Consider the following 17,677-nt stretch of genomic DNA (forward strand, 5'->3'; position numbering starts at 1 on the left):
TTTATTGATCATGTTGGGGAAAAAAAAAAAGTCAATTAGTTCCTCCACAGGACACCAAACCCTGATAGTTAGTGAAATATGCAGGTGGTACACAGAGTGTGATGTGTCTTTGTAAGTATTGGAAAAAATATTAATTTTATAAGATTTCTTTCCCATCAAGAGATTCATTTGAACCTCCAAAAAAAAATTCTGATTTCCCATCGTAGATCCAATATGTTGTACATAGTGCACATATCTGCTAAATGAAGAGCATCTTTTATTTAACATCCATAAAGCTAAGAAAGACAGACTCTGCTTACATTTGGGATCTAGTTAGAGAACATTGTTCAGGTTTCTAGAACTGCTCAGGGTTTTTTTTTGAAATAACAGAGAATAATGCTATGTTGTTTGGTATTAAGCTAGGACATTAATCTTAATGCTAATACATAAGGAGGCCACAAGACTCAGAGAACATGTCAAATCAATGCTTTAGAAAACAGCATTAAACTTTCAAGTTAGAAATACACATAAAATCATATCATGGTCCTTCTTTGCTTTTAAATAGATCTTTTTCATAGTGTATCCCTCAGTTTATTAAAAACTGTGTTCTAAGTCAACAGATGCATACTGTTCTTCTGTTCACTAAGAGAGAAAATTGCAGTTTTAGGTGCTTTAGAAGCAGACCCAGCTACAGCCTGATACCCTGTCACCCTGCTTGTTTACCTAAAAACATGTATGCAACTTTGGAGAAATACAGTGCTTTGGTATATTCTTATCCTGTCTTGGCATAGCTTGATGAAAAGAGGACAAAACTTGATTGAAAGTGCACCCTCTTCCTATAGGACCTTTATCTTTGAACCAGTGTAGCATCAATGACAAATTAATTACATTCCAAATAGACTAGACAATAAATAGCAGAAAACCTGGAGACATACATGCTTCACACAACGAAAACCTTCAACAAAGGTCCAACAAGAAAGGAATCACTTACCGGCTTGGCTCCAGTTGTAGCTGGAACTCTTCTTGCAACAGTGTGAACATCAAGAGCTGGAAGAGGACTTCCCTGGTGCAGGGGGCTCTGAGAATACACAACATACATTTTGCACCTATTTTTGCTATTGTGCATTTTACAACAGAATCATCAGACAAAAAAAAAAAAAGGCATGAACAGCCCAAAGGGAGTGACTGTAAGAGAGACCCAAGTTTTCCTTCTCCCAGAGGACTGACTCGAGCTGCTGAGTCACTGAGTCAGCCTCCCTCTTTCTGCCCTACATGACAGTTGTATCTCTGGCTGCAGTGTTCTCCCCCAACAAACTCCCATCTCGTGGATCACCTATTTGCATTGTCTCCTGACACGTAGGAAGCATGTGTGCATAAGTGCGCAAGCTAGGGAAGGCTCAGGTTTCCCATTTCCTGAGCAGCGATCCAGCCCATAGTATTCTGCTAATTCATATTAATTCTGCCAAATCTGTAAAAGCTAAGGGCAGCTCCTCCTCCAAGAGGAGCAAGAGCTCAGGAGTACCAGTTTCCTTACCCTGTTAGCACTCCAGGCGGCCATTTTCTCAAAATGGAGACTTTCTCAGTTGGCTATCTAGGGATACAGCTGTATTTACAAATATATTTCAGAAGCCACCATTTTCAAGTTGAAAATAATTAAAATTATAAAGGTTTTAATTTAAAATATGCATACATTTAATATACAAAATTATACAAATTATACATTTAACTAACATAGAAAAATACATCTTGTTAACAAGATAAAATGTCAACATATCTTACATAATTTAAGTGAGAGTTACAAATCTGTGATAATCATCAAGTAGACTTTGTGACTTCATTACAATTCTGTATCCTCCCTACTTACACTGAAAATTGATACATATGTACAGTTGATATTCATGACAAATGTCTTAGAGTGGAAATCTTTGCTGAAAAGTTATCCAGAAAGTTTTAATGGAACAGATTGAAACAAGAGTGGCCTTTCATACTACTGAAGCTTCTCACTTAGCTGAGACGGATTTGACACCCAGTTACAGAGTGGTCATGGGTCAGAGTTTAAACTTTTTGCATGTATTTACAAACACCCCTCCCTCCCCAGTCTAGCTGGTACAGCTGGTTAGTGTCACACCATAAACCCCAGCCTTTTTGTGCATTCTTTGGCACCTCTTCAAGTGGATCCCAGTTTGTGGCCCCAGCAACTGCTCTTCATGACTTCTGCTTACCATCCCGCTGTTGGCTGTGCAAAATTGTTAAATAGCTGCACTAGAGCTCAAAAGGCAAGATCTCCATACATTATTCATTCCAGATTTCTCAGTAATACCTCAGGAGGTGGGGAAATTCATTGTTTCAGTCAAACAAATGTGCACAGTAAGTCTTTACTCATTTAATTTACATGCTTTCTTTTTCCAAGTTCCAAACAAAAGACAGAAGCGCAATTTATAAACAAGCTATAAAAATCTGTTCCATGCTGGATCTTGTCTTACATACTGCGAGCCATGTAATGATTTTCTTTTAACTATTTACATCTTCTTGAAAACTTGCTTGTCATCACAAGGAGCGAAATAGAAGACCACATTGCTCCGATTTTCAGGTCCTCATTTTTTTTTGGCCTTTTTTTTTTTTTTTGTAGCTCTGTACTAACAAATTGCTCTTAATTCCTAAAAGATAAAATTCACTAATGAGATAAAAACTTATTCAACTTTCCCTAAGATCTGCTTAGGACCATCAGAGCGTACATGAATTGCCTCACACAGGGGCAATACTCCTTTTTTTTTTGCACAGGAGTATTTTTCACCTGTTAACTACACTTTATCTCTTTTTAAAAAGTCAAAACCACAATTTAGAGAGTGGAGAAATGTAGTTATTCAACATCAGTTACTGCACAGTAATCTCTCACATTGGAATTTGCATTTGCATAGCAAGAGCCATTCCCATAGCAAGAGCCTATGTTACACAGAGAAACAACAGTGAATAGAGATTTATACCACAGATCCCAACAACTGCAAATCAAGGCAACTCTCCACAACTACTAATCTCTCTTTTCCTCTGCTGTGTGCATAGAGAACATTAAAGCATGATGCTTAAGTATCTATCATAGGTGAGCATTTCTTAAGCCAAGTAGAAGCAAGCATGAAATTTTGGTCCCAGGGAAGCCAGTGGAAATTTGCCAGTCATTTCAGTGGCACAAGCACTTCATCCAGTACTTTCTTTTTTTTTTTTGGTTTACCTGCAACTTGCAACTCTCCTAGTTGTCAAATAATGGTTTATGCGTGGATTCCAATGGCAGAACTTAGCTATATTTTCATTCACATCCTATATAAGAAACAGTATATTCTCTTTCCTAACATTTGTGCAGGGGCAAAAATTCCTGCCTATTATCCCATGGCTACTGATTTCTAATGCAAATATGTTTGGAGCCAAAGGCACAACATATTTTCAAGGAATTCTGCTAAAGCAGGAAAGAGATTTGAACAAGTTTCTGTAATCCTAAGGTCTGTTCCCCCTCTGCCTCCTTAAGGCACTAAAGGATTTCCAAAGGATTAGTGGCAAAACCCAGCATGCACATGTCCCTCCCTCCACCCCACAATCACAGTAATTCAAATACTAAAATCCTTCATCTGCAAGTGAGAAATACAGGTAGATTTATGAAACACAGATCAGAGTTTCCACTTTTTAAAAGGCCACAAGAACAAACATCAGCCATGCCTTAGCAGGAGGTTTATCCTGGGAACTCTTCTGTGTATGTGAAATATTTCCTGGCAATTGTATTATTCTGAATGTAACATGATTATCATGCTGGAGTCAGTCATTGTTCTTCCAGTATCTACCATCCATGGTGGTGTGAAGAACGGAATTCAGGATTTAAAAGTTGCGTAAGGAGCTGAGGAAATACTGTAAGCTTATCCTGCGATGCTTTGTACAGTAGAATATATGTAAATAAGTGAACTGTCAAAGAAATCATGTTTTCCATGTAACACTGCCCATTTTGTCTATTTAGGGTGACAGAAGAAGATTGTATTTACTTACGCAGAACTTAGCAGCATCTCAATTTTGACTGTAAGGAATTTGGTCAAAGCAATATCGTGCATATAAAGCAATCAGAACAAAGTGCCCTATTTTGCATTCTGAGAAAGTTTAACACAAAACAATGATACATGTAAAGCATCTCCTGGCACGTTTACCAGAGACAGCACATCTAAACAAGTTAACGTCTGCTTAGGGAAGGAAACCTGAACAGACTGTGACAATTAGACAACACTTTTCTCTTCACCATAAGGCAGCTAGAAAATAATAGCTAGGCTCTCTGTCTCAGCTAGTAATCTCACGTCAAAAATTTTACTGCTTTTTTTACGGTGATTTGAAGTAAAGTTGAGATTTTAATTCCTGATCCTCAGCCACATGAAATGAACCCACTGGTCTATCAATTTAATTAATAAACAAGCTTTTCCAATATCAGTGAGACAATTTTCATATTAGGAGGTGGTAGAATTTAAAAGAGATCAATGTGGTACCAACCACAAAGAGTGAAGCATGTTCTACATTCCTTATGCTAATCGTTTTAGAATGAAACCAAATGGCAGAAAGCCTAAGATGTTACAAAATGGACAGGCTCGTTATCAACATTTATAATTTATAATTTGTAGTGGGAGATTATTCATGAATACTAGGAAAGAGGCATGATTTAGTTCAACACTTAATTCAAGAGTAAGAAGTAATGTTTAATTGCCTGAGTGTTGTAGAAATGATGTGTATTTTCAGGTGGCTAGTATGCAAATGGATAGAAACCTACACATATGTCATCACTTTATTTTAAGAACTTGTAGTTAAGCTTCAAGTGTTACCATGCCAACGTGTCATCTTGTTACTAATCATAATCTAGAAATGCACATTACATTAATCTGATTTGGGATTCCACAGTTTATTATCCTTCTGCCTCCTTTCAAAGGATATCTGGAATTACTGGGCAACTTAGTATTGTAAAGACAGCACATTTTAGCAGTTAGCTCAAAATTAAAAAAAAAAAAAAGGAAGTACAAGTCATAAAACAGTTCTCAGAACTGAAAGTGCATTACACTGTAAGGATGGTTTGAGAGAGCAGTACCCACGGCTGCTCCCGTTCAGGTCAACAGGAGTATTGCCACTGACTTCAACAGTGCTGTGTGCCTTTAGTTAAAGGAGGGATGGATGTACCCATATGATCTCTTACGCACAACATTCACATCTCCTGCCTGCACAAATGGATACTCAGACAAGAATAGTAGGGGTCCTGAGTGCATAAACCTGTATTGCATACTGTGGTTGCAAAATATGTTTGCATTTTGTACTATTAAAAACTAGTGGGCACAAACCAACCTATTTCAGGACAAGCCTGTATGACATCTTATCAGTGTGGCCTATTCATGAGGTTGAAATAATCCAGAGTATCAGGACACAGCGCTTTGATGTTCCAGGTGCCTCTCAGTGCACGTGAAGTACATTCCCAGTTCCTACTTACCCTTGTAAAAATGCAGTTCAGTTTCATTTCCTAAATAGCTTGTACCCTCAAGTACCACATCATCAGAAATACTAAAGATCCTAACTCAGATCAAAGCCTCTTCCAGGAATGCTCAAAGCCATATGAGACTGACGATAGTACCTGCCCACACAAGCAGACCCGTGAAGATGGAGATCTGTGCTTAACTTGTTAATTTCCTTAAAATGCAAATGCTGAGATCCCAAGGAAACAAAACAGGATGAAAACTTAAACTACACATTGGGTTGACCTGCATGGCCAACTTCCACTGCAGGAGATGGCTAAAACGTGGCGAATGGTAAGTCAAGGGAACTTCTCAGTTCTTCCCAAGATGAAAACAGCTGTGGCAACCACCAGGTCAAAGCATCTTTCATCCTTCCTTCAGAGGTGTATTGCTTCTTCTGTGTGACTGATACATTCTTTCCTGGATAAGAGGAGAGGGGGGGAAAAAAAAAAAAAAAAAGAAAAAAGCATAAGGTAAGCATCTGGATTTCCACAGACTGAGGAATCATTTGTTCTTCATTCAAGGCCAAAATAAAGCATTTGGGAAGCAGTGTGCCTAGATGCTGCCACACAAATGTAACATAATGGCAGTGTTAAGAGAACACATTGTGGAAACTGAACTGTTCAAAACACATTGACATTCCTCCGTGATTTACTGATTTTAAGATGAAAAGCACATCCCATACTTTTCCCTTTTGCTGCTCCTTCTTGTAAACCATTTCCTATCATCTGTTTATCAATATGGGAATGAATACTCCCTGCCATCTTCCCAATATAATTTCATAATCCTCTTGGCAGGGAGTTTAATGGATAAAGTTCATTCCAAGGATGACAGTTATCACAAATCCGACCTTCCAAGTAAGTCCTATTTCTATGCCTCTTCCAGAGCAATGTTCATCATTTGAATTCTTTCTCAGATATTAAGATTCAAAGCCTGGAAAATATTGTATCTGGCTTTGCAATTTCCACTAATACTGGCATTATTACTGTTAAATGTCATCAGTGGTACACTGCCTGCTTACTTAACTCTGGCTAAAACGTGATGTCTACTGGAGACATCTTAATACATCAGGAGTACAGGAAATTATAATAACATATAGAATTTTAAACATTGGTATATTGTAATTATTTTGTAATTATTATTATAATAACCAACTGGTTAGAGTAATTAACTGTCATTACTAAAACACGTCCCATTCACCAACATCCCCTCTAGAAGAGACAAATTAAAAACTGGGAAAGAAGAGAGCCTTTATGGCTTGTACCTTAGGATGGAAAGGTTTAGTCAAGTGTGAAGAACAGACCAGAAAAAAAGTTCCTGGCAGAGTCATAAAGGGGAGGCGATTACTTCTGGAGAAGCAGCTAGATGGGATATTGTAGGACAGAAAACCAGTGGGGTACACAAAAGTCAGTAACTGAGGCAGGAGAGTGCCAGCTGGGCAGGAGCACATCTAGGAGTCCTAGTGATGAGAGGCATTTGGAGCCCTTCCATGCTCCCTAGGTCAGATCTCCATCTTGGATCATAAGGTGGGAAATGTTCAGATTTGCTTCTGATTCAAAACACCACCAGAAGCTTTCTTTAGCCTTCTGTCATAGTTTAACCCTCCTCGGGACCAAGCTATGCAGCCGCTCACTCACTCCCCCCACCTTGTGAGGGAATAGGGGAGAAATAGTGTAACAAAAAGCTTGAGGTTTGAGATAAGGACAGGGAAAGATCATTAAAGTTACTGTTACAGGCAAAACAGACTCAACTTGGGGAAAACTATTTATTTATTGTTATTAATAAAACCAAAGCAGGTTAATGAGGAAGAGAACAAACCCAACTTCTTTCCACCACTCCCTCTTCCCAGGCTCAACTGCTTTTCAATCATCTCTACCTCCTTCCCCCATCCCTGAATGGCAGAGGGGGAAACAGGGAATGGGGGTTATGGTTACTTCATCACACATTGCTTTACGCTGGTCCTTCCTCCTCCGGGGAAGAACTCCTCACATTCCTCCCCTGCTCCAGCATGGGGTCCCTCCCACGGGCCACAGTCCTTCATGAAACTGCTCTGACGTAACGTCCATTTCCATGGGGTGCAGTCTCCCTGGAACCGGCTGCCCCAGCGCGGGCCCTCCACAGGCCACAGCTGCCTTCAGGCATCCGCCTGCCCTGACGTGGGGTCCTCCATGGGCTGCAGGTGGATCTCTGCTCTTCCGTGGACCTCCATGGGCTGCAGGGGGACAAACTGCTCCACCATGGTCATCACCACAGGCTGCAGGGGAATCTTGGCCAGGAGCCGCATTACTCCTCCCCCTCCTTCTCCACTGACCTTGGCATCTGCAGCAGTTCCTCCCATAAGAAAAAGTCTTCACAACAGGCTGGCAGACGCCTCTCAGAATCTCTTCACATCATCCATCTCATCTCCTCTCCACTTCCTGCAGCTGGGCCGGGCTGAGTTGGGCCCAGTCAGCCACCCAGCAGGAGGCCAGAGGGTGAGGCCTGCAAGGCCCACAAGGCTCGCCCCTCGCCCTCTCTGACCCCGCTCAGCTGCTTCACATCATGCCTTCTATTTTTTTTTTCTGTTTTCCCCTTCTTAAATACATGATCACAGAGGCGTTATCAGGGAACATTCTGCTACCAATCGGCTCGGCCTTGGCCAGCAGCGGGTCCGCCCTAGGTCTGGCCAAGTCCACTGAACAAAGGGGAGCAACTTCTAGCAGTTTCCTACAGAAGCTACCACCTTAGCCCCCCCCCCCCCTCACTAAACAAAACAACACCACTGTCTCTCCCCTTCTACGTGTACACTGTCTTTTCTCTGTGATCCCATCACTGTGCATAGGAGCTGGGGACGACCAGAGGATGAGTCCCTAGGGGCTCCTAAAACAGCTTGATTTTAGAAGACAGAGAGGTTGCAATATTAGTCCTTCAATTGCTTGCACAGGAGCCACCCATTGTGGCCAGCTGTCAGTTTACTGACTTGTTCAAAGGGAAAAATGTCCCTAAAGTATCAGGTCTGAAAATTGGTGTGGCCCAAATAATGGAAATCTGATTCAAACTTAATTCATTCAATGATCATATATTTTTTTGCACTTTAGTGACCACATCTTTTGTTATCTACCAATTTAAACCTAAACCAAGTTCTCCAATTTTCCAAAGTCAGAGATGAAGAATGTTTGCTAAACATGCATTGCTAGACCAAGGAGCATTTACAAATGTAGAAGTCATTATTTGCATTACATTTCCTTCAATTTTTGTAATGTTTTCTTGAAATGTTAGCCATCAATTACATTTCTTTTCTTGTTTTTGTCAGACTCATCACTTTCACTTTCACATTTCTTTCACCCTTTGTCAGTCCTTGCTCCTCCCTATGTGAGATTATCCTTCCTTTTATCCTCCACTCCAAGTCTTTTTGAACCCTTGTGCTCCTCGGAGTCTAATTTCCTTCACCCTTCTCTTATTCTTTTTATTCATACCACTTATCTAAGTAAGTAGCATGGCAAAATAAACACTACTGAACTCTTTTGTAATTACTCTAGTCAGGGAGGAAGTCTATTTTGTGAAATGCTTGAGGAAAACAAAGAAGGTCTTCATGAAGTCACTTTACCAAAGAATAATATCGACCAAGCATTTCCAGTGCTTAAGCACAAAGGTGCAGTTTCCAACAGTGCAACACAGTGATTAAAAACCAGCTGAGTCTTTATCAAGAGTGGACCTAGGAATTTCAGCATGGGTATTTCTGGTGCTGAGAAATTTGCTGGCCTCCCGTCCTTTGTAAGGGCTAAAGCACATGCTTGAGCAATGGTGCAAAGGCTGGGCTCATGTTCCTTCACATCGCAAGCAAAATCAATTTCAGTCACCAACAAAAAGAACTGCTAATGCAGAAGGTCGTTAACAAAACTGATTTCTTCATGATACTACACCCTTAAAGAGAACCTTGCAACATAAAAGTGATAAGACTGTGCACTGCTCTTTAGGCCAGGACTGAATAATTTCCAACATAACAAAGGTCAGTGATCCATTTTCATGCACTCACTTCAGTCTTTTACCACCTCTGTGAGCTGCCAGCACTTATTTGTTCTAGCTGCTCCCAGTCCTCCTCATCTTTCCTTGTTCATCATGTGCTAAGTACCAGGAAATTACAAGATCATCGGAAGGAACCTCAGAAGGTCGTTTAGATCAATCTAACCAAAGCAGAGTCAGTTACAAAGTCATATCACTTTGCTCAGGGTTTACTTAGTCAAATCTTGAAAACCTCCTGGGGTGGGGAATGCACAACCTGCCTCGGCAGCCTGTCCCACTGCTGGGCTCTCCTCATGGGGGAAATGCTTTTCCTATATCCAGTCTGAACCTCCCTTCCTTCAACTTACGCCCACTGTGTCTCATCCTCCCACCATGCACCACTGCGAAGAGTACAGCTCCATCTTCTCAGTTACTTACAGCTTGTTCAGAGACAGACAATACGAAGAATGCAATGATCGAAATGGTGCTGACTGGTTTGCACAAGCTCATCCACCTCAGCTCGTACTGGTGGAACAGAACTAGTGCTGACCTCCTTCTAAAGAGGGTTGTCCTGTTTAACTTCTCCACTGTCTGTGTCCACTGCTGGGGCCTGTGGTCTCTGTCTCTTGCAAAGCACAGAGTGGAAGCCACCTTGCTCCCCTTAAGAAGACAGAGCAGTGAAAACTTCGCAAAAAGTTTCACAGTGTGTATCCAAGTCAGAAAGAAACGAGCCAACATAAAGGCTTTGAAGACAAACAACAGCAGGGCTGGAAGGAAAAAAAAAAACAGCTGCAGGACTGTACACACATTCCTAAAACCTCTACGGCATCTTCAGAGAGTGCCTCTTCTCTTTTTTTTAATTAATGAATGCATGCACAAGATTTTAAGTTAAACAGTTCCTTCCATTGAGAAGAAAAAGATGGAAAAAGGAGGATGCTATTTTATTCTAAACCTCTGAAAGAGGACATGAAATATGGTGATGCCACATAAAAGCATATAAAAATAATATCTGCTAACTTTCCAAGTATCTGAGGTGGGTTTAATTATTAGACCATCACGCAGTTCCAACTGCTTCACTCTGGCTTCTGAATAATCTCAAGCAATGCATACTAGGAACATTTCCTCAGTATCTAACACACCGCATCAAAGATCTGAAGTCACCAGTACACAGCAGGTGCTCTATACCTCAGCCCTGACATGCAGGGTGAGTACACCTTATTTCCATTGTTTTGTATCATTAGAGGTATTTGAAGTGAAGAAAGTGCAAAATTCAAGGAATTAATAAAATTTCTTTGTACCCAGCAAGGAAATACATATTTTTGCTATTGTGAACAAATATTTGAAGAAAGTACTATGCAACATCTGAACAGAGTTTCTGCTGTGAAATAGAAAAGATTTGGTCTGCTGTGTCGCTGCCTTTATCAAGGGTCACATATTGTCCTTTCTGTAGTATGACTTAAGCACCGCCAGCTTCTACCTCTATTCTGGAGCTACAGTAGACAAATGAGAGAAAACACCTGGCATGGAGGCTATCTGAAAGTGCTGTTCTTTCATATCTGATAATAAAGTTTCAGATATTTTACTTGGTCTAACTAATATAATCATGAGCATCTAGTCATTTTATCATTTCTATTAATTACAGAAATCAAATGTGTCTGTGGTACATACACAATTTAATAGAAAATTATCTACCATAAATTATTTCACGTGTGTTTTATAGTACCTTATTTTAAAATGTAAACATATTTATTTAGAAAATTTTTTATTACCTGCAAATAGAAAAACTGGCAAAAAATAAAGTAAATACAGGAAAGGAAATATTATAAACTTGCATTTTGCCATAATACACATGGGATCCCTTTGCCATTTGGTAAAGAATAAGCAAGAGCATACTAATCTTTGCTAAAACATTTCATTTCTGTATTTGGAAAAAAGAAAATCAAATGTATTCAGTCTAGTCTTCTCATTCACAAATTGCTGCTTATAAAGTTCATTTCTAGTTGATGGATTCACACTGGAGCTCAAGATGTGTGAATCTCATTAAACTCTGAATGAAGACGTATCAATCCCAGTTATAACCAAAGGCCAACAGAGCTTGCCTGTATCTCAGAGGAAAGGAAAAGCTACACCAATTGCATCTCAAGGAAAAAAAAAAATCAACCAACTAACCAACCAGAGATGTTGAAAACCACAAATAAATTATATGATCTCCCGTTATTAAATGAAATCATGCTATTCTACATTTTTGTGCTTAATGAAGGTATAAAATATTAAATAGTGTTACATTTACAGATCAGATTCAATGTCATTGGTCTGGCACTATGCCAGTTTCTTTCTTATGAAACTAATGGTGTAACTGTGGTAAAATGAATTCATGCAGTAATGAATGAAGTTTGTCTTAATCATACTCAATGCAAAATAAATTTGTTTAATTAACAGTTGAAGATGGACAGTATACAACTTATAAGCAGTGCAGCTATTTAATGTTGTGGATCTCTTAAGAAAAATGTCACACACACTCATTTTCACACTGTTTGGAGAAGAACAATTTGAGAGCCTTAATTAGCATTGGGTAACCACAGTGAACAGGAGTTGCAAGTGTGAATCTCATAAATGTACATGGACAGTTGAATTCACTGCTGTGCCAAGTGCCATTCTGTTAATGTCTTCTGTTAATGGCCTATCAATATATATAGAAATAATACATTTGCTTTCAAAAAAATGTCTTCTAGAATAATATCCTTGCAATCCTTTGCAGCTTTGAGATGCAAATCCTTACAGAAGAATCCCAGTGTCTAACCTCCTGCTCATCAAATTCCACAAGTTTGCAGGCAGGCAGCAATAACATACACACTTATAAGATCAGTCACTAACCCAAAATCTTGGAAACGCAGCCAAAGCAAGCCAGCTTGCCAAGAAGCTTAGGGTGAAACACTGATATGAAGCAGCCCAACAATTTAAAATTACAAACTAGGAAACTTCGAAGTCTGATCACAGATTGTTGAGAACAGACAAAAAAGGAAAAACCAGCTGGAATGTTGGGGTTTTTTTTATGATAGAGTTCACCCAGTGCTAGTCCTAATTAAAGAGTGGCCCTATTCCAATTTAAAATAAGAAACAACTAAACGACCCTTGTATTCAAAGCATCTTCCATGGGACCTCGTTTACTTTACTGGTTCGATTTTCCTGTACAGGTACCATCCCATTTATATACCCCAGAGCTTTTACTTGCCTTGAAAATCTAACAACACTTATTATATATAGGCTCTTTTTTGTGCTAAGGTAAATTGAGGACATGACCTTAGTGTTACTTACATCTTTCCCAATAAGACAGTTATAATGGATTAAAGGCTAATACAAATGACTTAACCTCACACTATAGAGACGATAAGAGCATGACATGTCCACATATGATGGCAAAGTGGTAACTTCTATATAGCAGGCACATTGCTTTTGAGAAACATCTCAAAACAATAATGCAACTCAGTACAATGAAAAAGCAAATTTCAGAAGGATTATCTTGTCAACTCAAAAATGGAGACAACATCTATCACATGGATATGTCGCTGATGCTAGTTAAAGAATTGAGCATTATAAAAAATTACCAACGGTAACAAACAGTAGCAACAACCGCAAGAAATGCTTCACATCTGATGTACTTCACTGTGTGTTTTAGCACCATAATACACCCAGTTGCAGCTAGGACATATGGTGTTTCTTCCAGTGCTGAATATGCAACATCCAAGTTGACACACAACAGTCCCACAGCTCCAAAACACAACATGCAATAGAAGCACATTCAACTTGGTTATTTCCCAATCTTTTGAGCTGGTGGGGCACTCCTTTATCTTACAGTTTCTCAGAGAGGTATCCTTAACATAACAATCTTAATGATAAGGTTCTGTTGGTAATGTGCAATACCAGTTTCACAGACCAGTCGTAGAACATCACTGGAACAGATATATTTACAATAGGTAACAGCCATGAATCTTCTAAAAACATGCTTTATTTGCTGAGTTTGATTTAATCTCTTTATAGCAAGGCATTGCAAACTGAATTGACAGACTGTGAGGGGAAAGTCTGTACCTCAGGGCAGCACCCTGGTCTGTGGGGGATGCTGGAGAAGCCAAGGAGGTAAGTACAACCATGAAAATCTGAAAGACCTGCCAGGTAGAAGAGCACAAATAGTGAGCAGGACAACATAAGATCCTTGGAAGCAGAGGCAATCTGAGCCCTTCAATCTCCGGAGCATGCTATCTATTTACTAGATGATCTTCCCAGCAAGTCCTATCTGCTTTTGCATAGGTAAAGGCTGCCCAGAAGACCAAGGGTTCCATTCATCTAAGCCACAGCAACCTTTGGGCCGGAGGGGTTTTGTCTGGGGATGGCAGTGATGCCTGCAAATGTGGACCTGCTTATTGTCCTTCAGAATTTTAATGATCTGAAAAGCATTATAAATGTCCAACAGAAAGCCATTCATTTAAATTATTTGACTTAGGAGGAGTCACAGGCATTTTTTTTTTTAAAGTTAAGGTCATTAAGAATGGCTCACTCAATACGAGACAAGATTTTATGACTCACAGGAGACTGGGAAAATCAGCAGCAACACTGCATTTATTTTAAGTGTAATGTTTAGTCACCAAAGACACTTCCAGAGTTATTGCCTCCTCCTTAGACACATTTTTTTTAATTGCTGCAACAAAGCTGCAGCAGTAACAAAGAAATACCTTCCCCTAAAATGCACAGTCATAGAAGTAACTGATCAGCAGGTTTGCCTTGCTGCTGTCAGCCTAAGAAAACTGGGCAAGTGAATTCACATTTCAGCATTTTTATATCCCACTACCCCTCCAACCATGCAGGGAAAAATGATGTATGCGCATCCAGAACAGATTAAGTAGCATCTGAGGAACAGGATTTCTAGATGCTCTGCACCCCATAGCAAGAGCTCAGGAAGACAGGAGCACACCAATATTTGAGCTTTTTCTGTTTTGCTTTGTTTTCCTTGCCTGATCTTTACAAAGGCCTGTTACAAGACACAATAACTGCTACAGTAGGCTGGATGTCTTTTTTTTTTTTTTAAGTAGTAATCAAAGCACTATCATTACAAGCCTGTGAACAAATCACAGGCTTTCTGTGGTTACTTCCTCACCCTGTTCCCAGATCAGCTTACAGCAGGTTTGTGTGACAGCCTGCACAGCCCTCCCTGCCAGAGACAGGGGATGCGCAGCCGTGGTCACAGGAGCACTGTGGGGTTGGTACCCTTGAACACCCCACAGCAGAGCCAGACAGTCCACTCATCACCCAGAAACCCTCCAGACCAACAGTGAATTTTGCTCAGAGGCAGCGATCTAAAGAATGTGGAGTTTAACTGCAACACATCGTTACTGCAACATATTTTAATGCACCACCAACAGTAGAGGTCTAAATAGTTTCATCCCAAATCTAACTACTTGAAAATTATTGATTAAAGAAAAACATTTGCTATTCCCATCAATACTTACAGAGGCAAAACAAGTTTCCCTGGTCCAGCTCTACCCCTATGGTGGAGGATTCAGTATACAGCATATGACCTACATAGCAGGAACGCGAACTTTGTTATAATCCTGTCCCCCTGAGCACTGAAAAATTTGGAAATCAGACAGGATGAACGCAGTGGCCCAGATTCTCTCTGTCATTTGGGCAGTTTTGCATTGCATCATTAGTCCTAATTCACCCTGCAGGGGCCATGGTCATGACAGTGAGCCACAAGCCCTGTTGTATTATCGTCCTCCTGCTCTATGGCTGGAAAAAGCGAGAACAAGCTCACCATCCAGGGACCCCCTAGCTGCTAAAATGTCACTCCATAGCTGTAGATTGTAAGTATAAATTACAGTAACCTTTAGGCTGCTATAACTTACATTGGAAATATCTTTATTGAATTTTAATTACATGCTTGGGACACACGTGCCTGGACTATTCTCCTGTCTACACTGTTTGGACCGGTGTCTATACTCAGACACAGACCTCAAGGTCAGTCATAAAACAAGCATGGGAACAAGCACAGTGTGCCAACATGTATTTCATCTGCCTTTCCAGTACCATCATATTAGCCACTATGCCAGTCAAGAGACTTCCTAGAATAACCATGTCCTCCAATACCATTAGGACACCAGGGATTTGTAGGCCATCTGACTACGGGCATGCTGGTGCTATGTGAAGAGCTGCAGCTGACCGACATCCCAACTACAGAGATACTAGGATATGTAAATATCTCTTCATCCTCTCTTCCAACCTCATTGAGCTTTGCACCCATTATATCTAAAGCAAGGGGATGCAGGATCTCCAGTATCAGGTGCTGACATGTTAGGGTTTCTACATGGGGTTACTAAAAGTGGTCAGAAACATTTTGCATGGAACATTTGATTTTGATGAGGCTGCAGGAATCACGCCTGACTTCCTGCCAGGTCCCCTTCCCTGTTCTTCAACAGTACTCCTGGCAGGTTGACAGAGAGTGGGAGTTTGAAAGAAGTTATTGCTTCAGGATTGTCTCAGAGATTGCAGAGCTCCTAAGCTGCTGGCTCCTCTACAGATCTCATTAGGCAGGTTGCCAAGAAACTCAGAGCGGAGTATCCCTGCTCATAAACCCCAAGGCTGCCAGCTCCCTGTTAACTCACCAGGCAGAAAGACGAGAAGCAAGAGTCTGGAAGCCCTGGAAATGTGCAACTCCTTGGCATCCCAAGCAACAAGAGGATCCAGACAGATTGCCTTGAGCTGGGGACCCCAGAGCCTTCTGATGACTCCAGTTCAAGGTGTCATTAACTTTGGACTAGATGATGGTTGTAGGTCACTTCCAACTGAAAATATTCTATTCATTAAGTATTGAAAAAATACTCATTTTCATTTCAGAATCATTTTCAAATCAGAATAAAATCAAATTAAACAAATCTAGCAAAATCTTCTGGAAAATAGCATGATCTTTTTCCATGCTGCACCACTTAAATAATGGGCTGTTATGTCTGGTGTACAACATATCTTGTGGTCCCGTTCCCTAAACATACAGATTGTGCCACTGCTCAGCAGACTGAGCTTTCATCACATTCATCACCTCCTCACCCTTCCTCTTTATCCCAGGTATTCATGCCCTCCCAATTTTATTTTCAAAAGCCAGCCCTTTAGGGTACAACATGTTTTGTGGAGTTTTCCCCTTTAAACATACGTGTATAGCCATACAACTCCAGAGAAAGCAAGTAGAAAGCAACAAAACTTAAAAAGACACTAGTTTAGTATCTTTATGTTGTCTAAGTCAAACAGGATTTGATTTATTTTTCTCAAACTCAAATTACCACAAAGCTCTATATGCAGGTCAGCAGGCTTATGTAACCGTGGTGCATCTGGCTCTCTGCCCCAAATAAGTACGACAGAATATGCTGTGACTGCTTCACAACCTTGTGCACTGTTCATCAAAGGCTCATATCCATCTTTTTTTCCTATTAAAGGAGATCCACTGAAATCTCAGCTTTCAGTTTTCCAAAGACCTGTAATTGTCACTTGTTCTCAGCCTGGTGCTTACAATCAGACACACTGGATCATTTTCATGAGGCTTTTTTTTTTTTTTCACTATTGCTCATCCATTCAAGTGCAGTTTTTTTTTTTCTGGAAAGAAAAGATTTTGAGTTACTTCATGTTAGTTGTATTTTAATCATAGAATCGTGGAATCATAAAATCATTTAGGACCATTGCAAAGGACCTTTAAGATCATTGAGTCCAATTGTTAACCTAATACTGCCAAGTGCAGCACTAAATCATGTCCCTAAACACCACCTCTAAACATCTTTTAAATGTCTTCAGGGATGGTAACTCAACCAGTTCCGTGGGCAGCCTATTCCAATGCTTGATAACCCTTTTAGTGAAGAAATTCTTCCTGATATCCAATCTAAACCTCCCCTGATGCAACTTGAGGCCATTTCCTCTTGTTCTATCACTTGTAACTTGGGAGAAGAGACCGACACCCACCTCACCACAACCTCCTTTCAGGTAGTTGTAGAGAGTGATAATGTCTCCCCGAGTCTCCTTTTCTTCGGATTAAACAACCCCAGTTCCCTCAGCAGCTCCTTGTAAGAGTTGTGCTTTAGACCCTTCACCATCTTTGTTGCTCTTCTCTGGACGTGCTCCAGCACCTCAAAGTCTTTCTTGTCATGCAGGGCCCAAACCTGAACACAGTA

The sequence above is a fragment of the Chlamydotis macqueenii genome, chromosome 4 (genome assembly GCF_036417535.1).
Source record: "Chlamydotis macqueenii isolate bChlMac1 chromosome 4, bChlMac1.mat, whole genome shotgun sequence".
Lineage (NCBI taxonomy): Eukaryota > Metazoa > Chordata > Aves > Otidiformes > Otididae > Chlamydotis > Chlamydotis macqueenii.